Here is a 15,736-nt window from a genome sequence, read left to right as displayed (position 1 = left end):
GCTGGGGATGTAGGAGCTGGTGTGGAGGTGCACACCTGTAATCCCAGGAGTCTGGGAGGCTGAGGTGGGAGAATCACAAATTGAAGCCCAACCCGTGTGATTTAGCGTGGACTGATGTCACTCCAGCCCTGGACTGCCACCTCTGAGGATTGCGCCAACACCAAGGTCGCCGATGGGGACCCCAGGCGTTGCCCTCTGGAAAGAAATGCCTTGGTTGTGCGGCAACTCCCTCACGGCTGGAGCCTCCGGGAGCGTCAAGCCTATTGTACGACCCTCATATGTCCTGAAACGGACGGCATGGGGACAGCGCCTCCCTGTGGGCGCCTGGAGCGACTTCTGAGAGAGTCCAGAGAGGCTTGTCCGTACGCCGCTCGTGCCCCCCCAAAGACTTTCTTTTTTAATGTTACAAAATGAATTTTTTGGGAGAAAAAAAGGGAAATATTCGTGGCCCGTACGGGGATCGAACCCGCGACCTTGGCGTTATTAGCACCACGCTCTAACCAACTGAGCTAACCGGCCGCCGAGAGTACCGCCCGCGGGATCTCCTGTGAGCTGCTCCAGCTGCGCCTGCAGTCTTCCTCCGGGTTCGCTCCGTGGCCGGCGCAGCCGCAGACACCGGCTGCAGGAGGCGGAGCGGGCGGCTTCCTCTGAGCCCGGCTGTCCCAGAAAGCCTCGGGCGAGGCTGCTGCGCTGTCTCCTCCGTGATCCGTTTTCCCGCCTCGGCCTCCCTCCTGCCATCCCGTCCGCCTAGAGATGTCCGGAGGTCTCTCGTGGGTCCGCGCTCTTTAGGGAAAGCCCTTTTCACCCTGTTTTGGTTTGTTTTGTTTGATTGACTGATTTTTTATTTTTTTGCCACTACTCCAAACCTCCCTTTTTTAATGTTTAATTTTTTATAGTGAGAATTGAAGCTAGGGCCTTTGCACTGAGCTACATCCCCACCCCTTTCTCTATGTTTGAGTCTAGGGCTCGCTAAGTCACTAAGTTGCCCAGGCTGGGCTGGAACTTGTGATCCTCTTGCCTCAGCCTCGCATCATCTGTGGACGCTAGGTCCTCCCTTCTGGACGGGGAGAAGCACCAGGGGCTCACCTTCGACCCCCGCTTGCTCTTCAGCCCGAACGGCGCGCAGATTTCCCGGCTTGGGCAAGGGCACCACAGGCGCGTGCGCGGCGGGCGGCGGGGAGGGCGAAAGGGGCGGAGAGTCCGGCGGGTGGTCGCGGTGCGGGGACGGAGGCGGGAAGCCCTCGCGCTCGGCGCCCTCGGCCCCCTCATTCCAAGAGGGTGCAGGGTGCAGGGTGCGGTGCCCTCACGGGCCTCTTTGTGAAGCAGAGTGTGTAAAGGTTGCCAGAAGGACAAACAAGTAAAATGCTTTCTACAGTGGTTGGAATAAAAATTGGGACGAATGGGGCCCAGAAAGCAGAGAACTCAAACATGTGGACAGCAGCCCAGGGAAAAAGCAGAACCCAAGGGCAATCAGGAGCAATCGCAGAGGGGATGACGAGAGGGGCTGCGCCAGGAAAGAAGACACCTGGCCCTCTCCAGAAAAATGTTGAAGTGTAAACAAAAAAGAAGACGCAGAAAGCCGTGGGAACAGAGATGGTGGCGTTGCTGGGGACACCTCAGCCTCCTGCGGGGAGAGGGCCCGGCAGGCCCTGCTGTTGAACATAAAGAAACATTTGTGAACCAGGGCAAAGTTAAAGTAACGATCCCTGAAGAGCTAAAACCGTGGCTTGTTTTTTAAAATAAATTTTAATTTATTTTATCCCGTTGCCCCCTCCAGCCCCCTCCCCTCCCTGTGTACAAAAGCTTTGTTTTCATTTTTTCCTTCTATTTTCACTTCTCTTCTGGTCCCCTCCTTCCTGTCCCCGTGGCTTGTTGATGACTGGGACTTAATTAACAGGCAGAAGCAGTTCTTCTATCTTCCTGCCGAGAAGAATGTGGATTCCGTTCTACAGGACTCTGAAAGTTATAAGCAAATCTCAAGGAAACGTGGGTAGTAAGGAGTACACTGTTCATGAGGCTGTAGCATGGATGAAAGAATACTTACACGTGGGGCTGAGATCTGAGAGGCCCCGGGGTCACCCCGATGCGCCACATCCCTGGTACAGAGCCGGCATCTACTGAGTCTATCTGTATGGACTGGAGCGATGTTGGCCATACACCTCCGCATGAGAAGATCTTATGATTTCCTCAAGTATCGGGGACGAATTCGGCAGCTCTGTTTGGTGCTGGTGATCACGAAGTGGCCCCTCCTGAATGTGGCTGCAGCACAGTGTGAGGCACCCTCACCCGCACCCGGATCTCCGTCAACACGTTTTTGTTCCTAGCCCTCTTGTACAAATGATGTAGTTTGAAGATGTTAGTGTTTAGCAGAGTTGATGTTTGTTTTGTTTGATTTTAAACAGAAAATAAAACGGGTTACAGCTCCTTTTTTCCCTTTTTGTTTTCATTTCAGAGTTACTACCAGTGTGTTCAGTGATGGACAACAAAGAGACATGGTGTAGAGTGTTGTATTGCCTAGTTGACAAAACTGCTTTTGAATGGTTGTGGTTCTATTCCTTTGACACTACACACTTTTATCTGATTTTTTTTTTTTTTTTTTTGGTACCGGAGATCGAACTCAGGTCCTTGCATTTGCACAGCAGGTGGCGAAAACACTGAGGTAAATCCCTGGCCCTCTGCTTCCTTTTTTTTTTTTTCTTTTTTAATGGTGCTTAGACAGCCCTTTGCAAGTCATCCATGTTGTTCCTTAGGCATTTTATCTTTGCTTAAATTGTTAAAGAATGGTGAATTGGGGGCCGGGGATTTAGCTCAGTTGTTCCCCTGCCTGCCTCAAAAGCAGAAGGACCCAAGTTCTATCCCTGGTACCAAAAAAAAAAAAAGAATGGTGAATTGTTTTATAGTTTTTGTATTCGTGTCTAATGGATGTTTTAACATGACAGATGAATACATTGTGTAGCTGCAGTTTTCTGAAAAAGTCAGACTTTTAGGAATTGTTTTTCAGATCTTCAGTGAATTTTTTTCTTTAAATTTAAATAAATAAATAAATATGTGGATACTGTAGCAGACATCCTTGCCCAGTACTAGCAGGCTATGAGTGGCTCATGCTTCTTGCTTTCTCTAATTAAGCTATATTGTTTTGTATCAGGAGTCAGACTGAAGCCCACGTGACTCACATGGGCTTGTCAGCTAGCAGAGTTGGGCGACTATTGCTCCTTTGCTAATGGCTGTCACTGAGGCCTAAGTCCTGGTCTGTGAAGTGCCAGGGCTCTGCTGAGTTGCGCGCAGCTGAGGTCAGTGTGACCCTAATTAAAATCCTTTCCCCTGAATTATGGCTTCTCACTGACTAGATGGGTTGCTTGCTAATTGCACCCAGTTCCAGTACCTGCTTGTTCTATGCAAGCAAGACAATCAGTGCTTCCTCCCTTACAGCCCTGCCTGGCGCCATCACGCCAGTCAGAAGTATTTCACTAGATGGCTTCAAAGCATACCTGGCTCCCTGTTCTTTCCCATGTTTATATTTAATACATACTGGATGTGCTTGGGAGCCTTTGTCTTTGCTGCCATCAACCGCACTGATCAGGTCCCAAGACCCAGCTTCTCTCTAAGTTTCATTTCCTGTCTTTATTCTTTAATTATCTTTGTGCTGTCGAGGCTCACAGGAGGGCAGGTCCCACCACAGGGGTTCTGGCTATGTCTCCTTCCCTGTCCCCTATAGGATACCAGTCTGACTGGTTCTGGTGACCTATTTCAACTTAGTTACCTCTGTAAACATTTGGTTTCTCATTCAAGTATGGTGACCAAATACCTGAAAAAACCAACCTAGAGGGAAGACCCAGGCTTATGGTAGGGAGGGTTCAGTCCACGGTCAATGGGCTGCTTGGCTTTAGGCCTGCACCAGGAAGGAAGACCATGGTGGGAGAGCATGGGGGAAGTGAAGAGGCAGGAAGGAGGTGCCAGATACGGTCTCCAAGTTCATGCCCTGTGATTCACCTGCCAACAATGATATCTTCAACACAATATGTCTTCAGGAGAAAGTTGCTTTTTGTTTGTTTTTTTGTGGTACTGGAGATTGACCCCAGAGCCTTTGGACTGAGCTACATCTCCAGCCCTTTTGATTTTATCTTTTGAGATCTTACTAAGTTGCCCAGCCCAGATTGGCCTCAAACTTGTGCTCTTCCTGCTTCAGCCTCCTGAGTAGCTGGGATAACAGGCTTGGGGCACCATGCCATTTGGACTGTTTTGTTGTCGTTACACTTGGGGTTGTTTCCTTTTGTTTTGTTTTGAGAGATGGTCTCCCTGTGTGGTCCAGGGTGGCTTTGAACTCTTGAGTCCCTCAGCCTCCCCTGTGCCAAAGTCACAGCCTCATTTGCTTGTTTTGTTTTGCAGTTGGGAGCCACTGCTCCAGAGAACTTCCTCCCCTCATGCTGTCACCTGTCCAGCCCTCCAGGCCTGCAGCCTGGTCCATCCTGGCTGGCTTCACCATCGTCCTGGAAACCCCATTCCTCCTCCTCTGTTCCATCCCATGCTCCAATCCCAGGTTTTGGCCTCTCTTTTGAATCTTTTGCTTGGGTTCCAGGACCCGTTAGTGGCCACCTGGAAAAGCTCATGGGAATTCGAGTCCTTGCAGGTCTGCATCCACCCCCTGCTCTCACACATGGCTGAGGTTGGAGAGCTCTAGCACAGAGGTCACTGTCCCTCAGCACTTTTAAGGATACACCCTTCTGCCTCCTATGTCCCCTCCAGTCAGAAGTCCTGCGCCATGCTGGATCCCAGTCTCTGGTGTGATTATCTTTGCTCTTTTAGCTCCTTCAGGAACTTCTCCCTCTTGCTTCCTCTCCATGGGAGGACATGTGCTTTCTGTGCCCATGCTCAGTAGACAGCAGTGCCGACACAGGGAGGTGTGCAGTGAGTATTAGTTGAGTATACGTTAAATCCATCGTGCTGGACAAGGCGGGCCTCTTCGATGCGGAAAGGTGCCATGTAACCAGGGTTCCGGGATGCTGTGGCTCCTCCCTGAGATTCCCGGTTCCTGTTGTCCTGAATAAAGAACTGGACAAGACACACACAAACGGTAGCGAGGTTTTACATTTATTAAAAGTACGAAAAGAGGCCGGGGATTTAGCTCAGTGCTTTCGCCGCCTGCTGCGCAAGCTCAAGGACCCGAGTTCGATCCCCAGTACCAAAAAAAAAAAGTTCGAAAAGAAGCATATTCTGCAGAGTGAGCCCAGGCCACCCTGAAAGAGCACAAGGACTACGAGGTTAACAGTCGCCATCTTTTGTATCCCTCACGCTTCCGGCTGATGTCATATCTAGGCCGTCCTATCAAAAACTTGCTTGGTCTCACGTCAGAGGACTTGAAGATAGCACTTTCTGATTGGTCCCAGGTGCAGGGTTTGGGCGCTGCTTTTCTGCGCATGTGTCCTAGAGCCTCTGGTTGACAGGGCACGCCCACTTGCCCCGCTGGCTGGCCAGGCCCCAGCCTCCTGCGACACCCATCGGTTCAGGAAACTTTGTAGTGAAGAACATTCCTGATGGAGGCTTGACCATCTCCTTTGCTCTCTCTTTTCTTTTTCTGGGACACTGTTTTGCAGAGCTGATGCTTTGATTGTCACCTCTCCTCTGTGGTCCATTCCTGTCTTTTGTCAATGTCCCAAACAATATTCTTGAGCTACTTTCCAACCTGCTCTTAATGTTTTGAGTTAGACTTGGGACAAAGGATGGGACGGGGCCGAGCACACAGATACAGAGAGAGAACACCTTCGATAGTGAAGCTGAATTCCTGCTTGTTGATGGGCGGGGGCAGAAAAAGAAAAAGAAAAACAAAAACAAAAAAACCAGAAAGGAAGTGCTTTGTTGTACAATAATTACTGCATCAAAACAGTTAGACAATACAAAAGAAAAAGAGACAAACAGAAGGTTTTTCAGATGTTGCTTCTAATTTGCTACAACAAACCAGTTGGTTCCAGGGACAAATTGATTTTAAAAATACCCTTCCTTAAAGCACAGACACTGTTGAAAAGCTTGGAAAAGTCTCTCTGGGATGTGACAGGGCTGTCCAAACCCAGGGCCCCTACACCAGCAGGGGGTGACTCTGGCAAAGCATTTACCTCTCTGGGTCTCCATCCACTGGGTTTGGCAACCCAGGTCTGCTGTCTAATTGTGGCAAAGAGTAAAGTTTGGCCTGGATCTTCACCAGTCATTTAAAAAATGTTATTTAGGGCCAGGGATTTAGCTCAGTGGTTTCGCTGCCTGCTGTGCAAGCGCAAGGACCTGAGTTCAATCCCCGGTACCAAAAAATTTTTTTTTAAAAAAGTTATATATTTCCTCATTGAGACAGGTACATGCTGCGCAGTTCATGCCAGCCTTGAACTCACTGTGTAGCCCAGGTGGCCCTCAAACACACAGCACTCCTCCTGCCTCAGCCTCACAAGTGCTGGGGTCACAAGTGTGTGCCACCATGCCCAGTTCTCATTAGTCTTATCATTATTTATTTTTTTTTTTTTTGGTACCAGGGATCGGACTCGGGTCCTTGCGCTTGCGAGGCAGGCAGCAGAACCACTGAGCTAAATCCCTGGCCCCAGTATGTTTTTTGTTTTTTTTCTTTTTGGTACCAGGGATCGAACTCTCATTAGTCTTTTAAAATCAGGCTTGAGCCGGGTTTCGTGGCCTGCGCCCGTCATATCAGGTTTCGAGAAGGCTGAGTGTAGTAGAATTGTCCTCTGATCCCTCCCCAAAGCGGGTCCATCTCATCGTGGGCCCCTGTTTAGCTGTCCAGTGGCCCCTGCCAGACTGCAGCACAACACAGTCACCCACCCCGTGGCTGGACAGCGCTCACCAAGACCCTGGGGTCCCCTTAAGGACGGCTGGGAGGGGCGCACACCAGCCTTCCCTGGGGACCATCTTCCCTTTGTCTCAGCTTTGGCCGTTTTCATTAGAGCCTGGTGAAGCCAGTAGTCTGGCACAGGGAGTTGATGACTTCAGCATTGCAGCCGGAAGTTGCCCTCGTTTCCTTGCCAAGCTCCACTCATGCCTGGTGTTCTTCAGGCCCTGGGCGCCCTCTCGGTTCTGAAGAAGATGCTTCTTTTACCTCCCTCAGAAGTTCACACAATGCTGAGGCAGGAGGGTCGCTCTGCTCATGAGCTTGACCAGCTTAGGCAGTGTGATGAGCCCTTGTCTCCAGAAAATACATAAATAAAACAAAATAAACCAGGCATGCCCTAGACAGAAAGGAAGGACAGAGCAGGTGATGAGGGATGGTCTGTTTTTATGCAACAAATATCTATTGAGTACTTGCTCTGAGCCAGGGCCTGTTAGACCTCGGGCAAAAACCAAGCAGCATTCGCATAGTGTACCAGGGGCAGCTCACTGAGTCTTCACCAAGACCCTTGCAGTGACTCTGTCTTTCTCTCTCCTTCTCTCCTCTCCTCTCTCTCTTTCTCTCTCTTTTTCTTTTCTTTGTACTGCAGACTGAACCCAGGGCCTGTGTACCTAGCTACATCCTCATCCCTTTTATTATTATTTACTTTTGAGACAGAGTGGCTAAGTTGCCCAGACTGAGCTCAGATGTAAGAAGATCCTCCTCACTCAGCCTCCCAGAATGCCAAGATTACAGGTGTGTCACCATGCCCAGCCTATTGTAATTATTTTTGAATCTTGAACCATATGAGTGCATGGTCCGCTTACAATGTACATTGAAAGCACGTAGAGAGAGCTGTGTTCCCTGGTGGTTAAGCCCTTGCCCGGCATGCTTCAGACCCCTGGGTGCAGTCCCCAGCCCCACACACACCAACATTATTTGGGGAGGACGTAATAACCTAAACGAAAACCAACATAGAATGGAAACAGCTCTTGTGCATAGGGAGGGAGGGGGCTTGAGGAGGGGAATGGGATAAAATAAAATAAAATTTATTAATAAAAAAAAGAGAAAGAAAACCAGTGTGGGCATAGAAGGTTGAGAGGGAGAGAAGGCAGAAGCATGGCATGGGAAGACAGCAGAGACTGAAGATTTCCCATGGAGGGGGACTGTATGGGAGTCAGAAATCTGGAGTCATCTTTACCTGTTTTGTTGTTTTTGTTTTGGGACAGGGCCTCACAATGTAGCCCTGGCTGGCTTCAAACTCACAGAGATCCTCCTGCCTCAGTCTCCCCAGTGCTGGGATTGCTGGTGTGGGCCACCACACCCCACTGGACTCATAGTGAGTGGTTGGTGTTTGGGAGACTTGGCCTCCTCCTTGGCTGGAAGAGGGAGGCTGGGGCAGCAAGAGGTGAGGAAGGGGGCCAGGGGTTTAGCTCAGTGGTTTCGCTACTTGCTGTGCAAGCGCAAGGACCTGAGTTCGATCCCTGGTATCAAAAAAAAAAAAAAAAAAGTGAGGCGAGGAGGGTGGGTATGTGGCGAGTGACATGGTGTTGCAGGGGCACTGGGCTGTCCCTTGGCTTTGCTTTGGCTGAGGTGGGAGCCAGGGGACTGCAGATCTGTGTGAAAGACTGCAAGGCTAGCTTTGCGAGCACTAAGGGCTCATTTGTGTGAGGAGGAGCGATGTGTTGTCCATTTCAAGCCCCTCAGATTGTTTAGCTGCAGTTTCTCATTGATCTATAAGAACTCTTTTATATGTTAAGAAAGTTGACCTTAGTATCATTTTTTTGCACTTCTTATTTGTCTTTTGAGTTTTTTATTTTCAAAAAATAAAATCCGGACAAATTTAGTTTCAGATCTAATTGGCTTTTACTCAAGATTCACGAATTGGTGCAGGTCTTGGAGAAGAGGACCGAGCAGGGTAGAGATGTGGCTTCCTAAGGTGGCAGCAGGAAAACAGAGCAATAGAAAGAGGCTGACTGGTTAGCATCAGGTTACTTAAGGTACTTTTCTGGGTAGGCGTTAACCCAGAGGCACTGTCATTACTCGGACTCAAGTGGACTGGAATCTGTTGTTTTAGGAAGCACTGGTCTGTTTTGGGGTCTTCCTGCTTTCCTAGTGTTTCAGTTTGATTCTGTGGCATTTAGCATGGATGGGCTCCAGTTTGGTTTGATCTGGTCCACTGAGCCCTAGTGCAGGAGCCCAGCCCAAAACAATACCCCGCCATGTAACGCTGGTGTTATTACTGGTATGTTTGAGTCAGGGTTTTGCTATATACTCCAGACTGACCTTGGTCTTGCTTTGTAGCCCAGGTTGGCCTCATACTCCTCCCTCAGCCTTCTGAGTACTAGGAATATTTTTCTAACTACAAAGAAATTTTAAATTTCTTTTTGTTATATTTCAAGTCTTTTTCTGAATGGTTTCTTAATCTTACTAGATAATATCCAGTGTCCCTGTAAGTGTGGAGAAAGAGAATTTATGTCTACTTTGCTGGTAGACCATCGTTGGAGAGCAAATCACATACGTACTTTTGTGTGTATTCAAGAGCATTCTTTTCTTTTCTTTTTTTTTTTTTTTTAACTCACTGGCCTTGAACCTTCAGCAATCCTCCCACCTCAGCATACAGAGTGATGGGACAACAGGTATGTGCCACCATGCCTGGCCTCTAGAGCATTCTTGAAGAGTGATTTAATATCAATTTACATTTAAATAGTAGGTGCCTTTTAACCTATCAGTTCCTAAAGAAACAATCATACAGAAGCTCAAAGATACCCATAAGGATATTTTCTGAAGTCTTGCTCATAACACTAAAAAAAGCAGGAAGTATCTTCATGGAATGGCTTAAAAAATGATCCCATGGGGCTGGGGATATGGCTCAGTGGTAGAGCTCTTGCCTTGCATGCACAAGGCACCACACACACACACACACACAAAAACACACACACACACAAAGTAATATTATATGGTCATTAAAAAGTATAGAGCAGATCTGTGTGTGCTAATATTAAAAGATGGCTATGATAATCTTATGTGAAAGAAGCAAATTGTAGAAGAATATCTATGCTCTTCAAGTACAGATTAGTGCAAATACACAGAAATTCTGAAATGGTATCACCCAACTATTTCCAATTAACTTTTTTTTTTTTTTGAGGCAGGGTTTCCCTTTGTAGTTTCACTATATAGCCCAGGCTGACCTTGAACTTTTGGCAGTCCTCCTGCTTCAGTCTCCCGAGGGCTGGGATTACAGCGGTGCATCACCACACCGGGCTCTCCAGTTAACTTTTCTGAGGGAGAATGAGAAGAAAAGAACTTGAAAGGATTATTTCAAATTTCACACGTCTTCTCCTTTCCTTCCTTTTCTTCTACTCCTCCTATAGTAAACACGTTTAACTTTTTTACCCTAGAAAAAAGAAAAAAAAAAAAAGAGGGATACCCAATCTCACCAAGTTGTAAGGAAACCAAATTAATGACCGTTTACTTCCTTTACTGCCAGATCTGAAGCCCCGGACCATGGTCTGGCTCTCACATCGCATTTGCGATACAGTAGTTCGTTCATTCATTCATTCATTCATTCATTCGACTTTACACTAGAAAGTAAGTCTCAAGAAGCCAAGAACCTTGTCACACTCTTCTTTATATCCCCAATGTCTTCACCAGTGCCTGGGGCAACAAATGTTTGCTGATGGAAAAAAAAAAGCTTAAAACTTTAGAGGGGAATCTCTAAGTAGCAGACTGGTGGCGCTCAACTGCTGCAGGAGACGAGGGACAGTTGTCAAGCAGTGTGACACCTCAAGAGCCAATAAAACCTCAAGGCTATTGTCTGGGCTTAGGCTCCAATCACTAAATTCCCAGTACAGCTGGGAAAGCCAATCTGTTCGCCTACCCTTAAAGGCCGGAAATTGTATTTAGAGTTGAAGTGGTGAAAGGTTGCTTAGCAACAAGGCAGAAGACGCGGGCTGCACGGTGCAGGCGTACACGGGCAGGGGCTGTGCGCACGCGCGGCCCGCGGCCGCCTACGTGCAGCTGGCTCTGACGGTTGCTAGGGTGACAGGAATACAATATGGCGGTGGGCCCCTTCAGGCTCTCTGGTGGAGGTACCGCTGCGGGGGTCCCCAGCCCCACTTCCCGCCCTTTCTTTCCAGTCCAGGGTCAGCGAGGCGTTATCGCCAGCGCCTGCATCCGGGATGAAGAGTGAGTGGTCCGGGAGGGGCGGGGACCGCGGGGCGCGGGGCGCCCGGAGTCCGCTCGGCCGCCTGCGGGCCGGGGTCACACGCCCAGTTCGGGAGTGGTGATTTTTCTTTTCTTTAGTGTTGCACTGACAAATTCTTTTCCTGAACATTCGGCGCTCAGTGGTGAGCGCTCGCAGTGTGACTCGCTGCCCTGGCTGTGCGCTTTTTGTTATATTTTGGATCAAGCAGTCGTGGTTTCATAGAACTTGGAAGCAACCTTTAGGACATTAAAAACGGTTATTGAAAAAAAACCCCAAAAACCGGTTATTGAGAGTTGGGGACTGAGGTAGTCAGCCTAGAAAAAGTAACTGGTAACAAATTTCACCTGCGATTGGATCTATGGCTGTGAATCCCAGCGCAGCCAACTAGCGCGTAGTTGTGGTTTATGGTTGTAGCCAGAGGTTTAGAAAATCCCAGCCTACCGGGTTCTGGAAAGATTATGTTAGGAATGGGCTGGGGATTTAGTTCAGTGGTTCTGGCGCCTGCCTTGCAAGCGCAAGGTCCCAAGTTCAATCCCCGGTACCAAAAAAAAAAAAAAAAAATTATGTTAGGTGTAGTTGTGATGCTAAATGCACCCTGTATCCTAACTGTCATTTGCTCATTTGTTTATACTATAAATTTCATAACATATTTAAAATAATTCATTTGTTTAGCCTTTACATTTTTATTTTCTCCTGTTGGATGATATGTTTACATGTGTATCTTTTTTCATTAACACAAAGCTGTAGTTGGAATACAAGGTCTAGTAAAAGCTTTGCACTTCGTAAGGACATATTTTGTACCTTGACCCATTTTTTTTTCCCCAAGTATTTATTTTGAAAATTTTCACATGTATAGAAGAGTTGTAAGAAGAGTATTACATTGAATACTTATATTGAATATTTATAAAGCCTTCAACTTGATGCAGCATTTTGTCATTTTTTTTTTCAGTACTGGGGATGGAACCTAGGAGTGCACTACTACCGAGCTACATCTTTATAATTTTGAAAGGATGTCACTAATTAGTCCAGGCAGACCTTGAACTTATGACCCTCTTGCCTCAGCCTCCCAAGTAGCTAGAACTGCATGAGTATGCCATCATGCTGGCCTTACTTTTGTGTGCCCACTTTTGCTCTGGTTTTTTCTTTATATATATTGATTTATTTTCACCGACCTTTTCAGAGTTAATTGTAGACATGACACTTCACTAATAGCTAAGGAAGTGTCTTTATATAGCCATATATTAGTGTATTACTCCTCTGTTAATATACATCACCCAGTAACATTTCACATACTCTTATATTTAGGAAATTTGACATTGCTGCAATTCTGTTATTTAATATGTAGTCTGTATTTCAGTCTTTCCATTTATTCTAATAACATCTTTATAGGGGTTTTTATTTTTTCTAGGATCCAATCAAAAGTCACAGATTGAATTCTATTGCCATATTGTTTTATCTCCTTTAGTCTGATACAGTGTGCCTCTTGCCTCATGTGTCTTTCATGACAATGACATTGTTAAAGAATCCAGGCCAGGTATTTTGCAGAATATCTCCCAGTTTACGTTTGTCTGATTATTTCTTTCTGATTAGGGCTTTAGAAAAAAATTTTTTTTGAGACAAGGTCTCGCTGTGTAATCCAGGCTGGCCTTGAACTCACTCTAGCCCAGGCTGGCCTCTAACTCCCGACCCTCTTCTAGCCTCTGCCTCCCAAGTGTGCCAGCACACCCAACTGATTAGTTTTAGTTTGTATATTTTTGTGGGGAATAGATCAGGTGATGTGTCCCTGTCACTGTCCCTTTACAGAGTGCCACTGTCAGCGCATCACAGTCTGGGTGGAGTTGGATCATGGCTCTGGCACCCTTCAAGCTCCACTCCTTAGAGGCGACCGCACACTTTCCATTGTGTCTCACTGTGTGTGTCTGTGTAAATGCGTGTGTCTCAGGGAGGGGGAGTGTGAAGAAAGAAGTGGGGATATCATGCACAGGTACCAGTTCCCTATAATGAGCGCTATCATTGTGTATATCTAAAATGTACCAATAAATGTTTTTTAACAAATAAATTTTATTTTATCTCATTCACCCCTCAACCCCTCCCCTCCCTATGTACAGAAGCTTTGTTTCCATTTTTTCCCTTGTTTTCACTTTTTTTCTTGTCCCTTCCTCCCTTTCTCCCTTCCTCCTCCCTTGTTAAGATTCGTGTGTGTGTCTCTTACAGATGTAGTTTTTTAAAATAAATTTTATTTTTCAATAAATGTTTTGCTATAAAAAGAGAAAATGAGGGCTGGGGATTTAGTTCAGTGCTGCCTCACAAGTGCAAGGTCCTCCTGAGTTCAATCCCTGGTACAAAAGAAAACCAGAGGCCCATAACCTTACCTGTTAGAGCTACTGCTGTGTGTGTGTTTGTAATCTGAACATTAGGACAAGTCAAGGACCTGTCTGTGCCATATTTTTAAAAATGTATAATATATTCCATTATATTAATAAGTGATACCTGATTGATAAACCATATTTAATGATCCATTTCCCTGTTGGTGGGCATTTGCAGTATCAGTTTTTCCCTATTAAGTAATAAACTAAAATTTTTTTTCTGATGAAGAATTTAATTTCAAAATATATAAATAACACTTACAAATCAATAATAAGACAATCCAAATAAAAGAATGTGTAAAAGGTCTTAGCAGACTCACCACTGACAACAGAGGAATGAACTAAAATGTTTTTAAATTTTAAATTTATTTTTATTGTTTTTTTAAAAAATTTTTTAAAATTTAAATTTAAATTTTTTAATGCTGCAATAACATGTACACCGAGAAAGCGTTTTTATGTAAGTTCTAGAATTGGAGTTGCTGAGGCAAGAGTGTGCATTTACAGCCCTGTGCTCCGAAGGCTGCCTCAGTCTACACTTTCAGTGACAGTGAGTGAGAGTATACCAGAGAGTTTCAGTGTAATCCCAAACATCCCCATATCATTCCATTCCTCCTGGAAATACCTCTGTAAACCCCACCCCACCCCCGCCTTTGAGACAGGGTCTTGCTATGTAGTCCAGGCTGGCCTCGAACTCACAGTGATCCTCTTGCCTCAGCCTCCCAAGTACTGGATTATAGGCATGCGCCATCCCACCCCCTGGCTACCTCTGTATGTCTTGCTAATAGATAATAATCTTTTTTTTGTATCAGGGATCAAACTCAGGGCCTTGTGCTTGAAAGGCAGGCAGCAACACTACTGAGCTAAATCCCCAGCCCAATAACTCTTCTTTTTCTTTCTTTCTTTTTCCTTTTTCGTTTGAAACAGGGTCTTGTTTTGTTGTCAAGTTGGCCTTCAACTCCTGGGCTCAGGCAGGCTTCCTACATCAGCCTCCTGGCCTTCTGAATGGCTTGAAATTATAGGTATACACCTTGCTTTGGGCTTTTTTCTTTTTTAAACATAACCATTAGCCCTTCGAAAGAAAGTAGTATCTTCCTACAGTTGGTTTGTTTAAATGAGAATTTGGACAAGGTGTTCAAAACGTACGTGTCTGAATGGTGTGAGGACCCCCTCCCTCAGGGCTGAACTGTAGAAAGCCTGCTGTCTTGGTCGCTTTCTGGTTGCTGGGACCGAATACTGTGCCTGACACTGCAGCTTAAGGGAGGACACGGTTGGTCAGTGCCAAGGCAGGATGCCTGGCGCGGGCATGGTGGAGCTGCTCACAGAAGGGAGGAACTGGGCGCGGGAGAAAGCTTCCAAGCCAGGCCAGGCCAGGCCCTCCCTCCTGCTGCACAGACTGCTCCCCAGAGCCGGGCTCCTGGGCTCATCTGGATCTGAAGTGACACTCTCTGTGTTGCTGTGCAGGCCAGGCCTGCAGGTGAGGGCACCTGGCTCTGGGCTGCCCTGCAGCAGGGCCCCTCCTGTTGCTCTGTTCCGACTGCAGCTTCTGGTCAGGTCCTCCGCACCTGCTGCCCAGCCTGCCTGCCTTTCTCACAGCTTCACCCCGGGCTGCTCCGTCTCAGTTCACCTGAGCTTCTGTCTCGCTCTCGGCTGCCTCTTGAGATCTTTGGTCATCCTGGTTTCATGGTTTTGGTTTTTGCAGCACTGGGAGCAGAACCCAGGCAACTTACGTTGCTCACAGCCCTGAGTCCAGGCTGTTTGTCCCACTGAGCTGGATGCCCTCTGCCCGGGTTCTCACTGTTGTGTTCCCTGTTATTGAGCTGCAGGACTACCCCAGCCCCTATTCCTTCCATGATGGCTCGAAAAGCGGCCTGTGCCTGTTTTTATCCTGAAGTCCCTGGGAAGGGGGGGGTTGGGCCAGGGCCACTGGCGGGCTGTGACCCTCCATTTGCGACAGGTAGCTGTCTCCGCTGCAGTTGGTCCTCGCAGTAGCCTCCTGCCTGCCCCCTGCCACCTCGATGCTTAGCCAGTGCTGCAGAAGTGTGGGGTTTAGCCGGGAGTGGTGGTGCACACTGTGATGCCAGCACTCAGGAGGCCACCACAGGAGGATGGCCGGGAGTCCCAGTCCAGTGTGGGCTACATAGTGAGACCTTGTATTAAAAAAAGAAGTTTAGGGTTTTATTCGCAGCGTTAGCTACACGGTACTTATTGTGTCAGGGTTTGGCAGGAGAACAGACACAATGCGACGGCTGCCCAGTCTGAAGCCCACGATGATGGCGGCCTCTGCACCCGTTCCTGCAAGTTGTCCTG

General features: G+C 47.3%; 1 non-coding gene across 1 annotated transcript; it reads right to left on the bottom strand.

Annotated features, from left to right (window-relative positions):
• Positions 1-445: 445 nt before the first annotated feature.
• On the bottom strand, positions 446-519 carry Trnai-aau (transfer RNA isoleucine (anticodon AAU)). Its single transcript has one exon. It is a non-coding gene; the product is annotated as a tRNA-Ile (tRNA).
• Positions 520-15,736: the final 15,217 nt, after the last annotated feature.

The sequence above is a fragment of the Heterocephalus glaber genome, unplaced genomic scaffold, assembly GCF_053883595.1.
Source record: "Heterocephalus glaber isolate CG9 unplaced genomic scaffold, H.glaber_assembly_v1.0 deba00001608, whole genome shotgun sequence".
NCBI classification, from domain to species: Eukaryota; Metazoa; Chordata; class Mammalia; order Rodentia; family Bathyergidae; genus Heterocephalus; species Heterocephalus glaber.
This window is presented reverse-complemented; position numbering and strand designations above follow the sequence as displayed.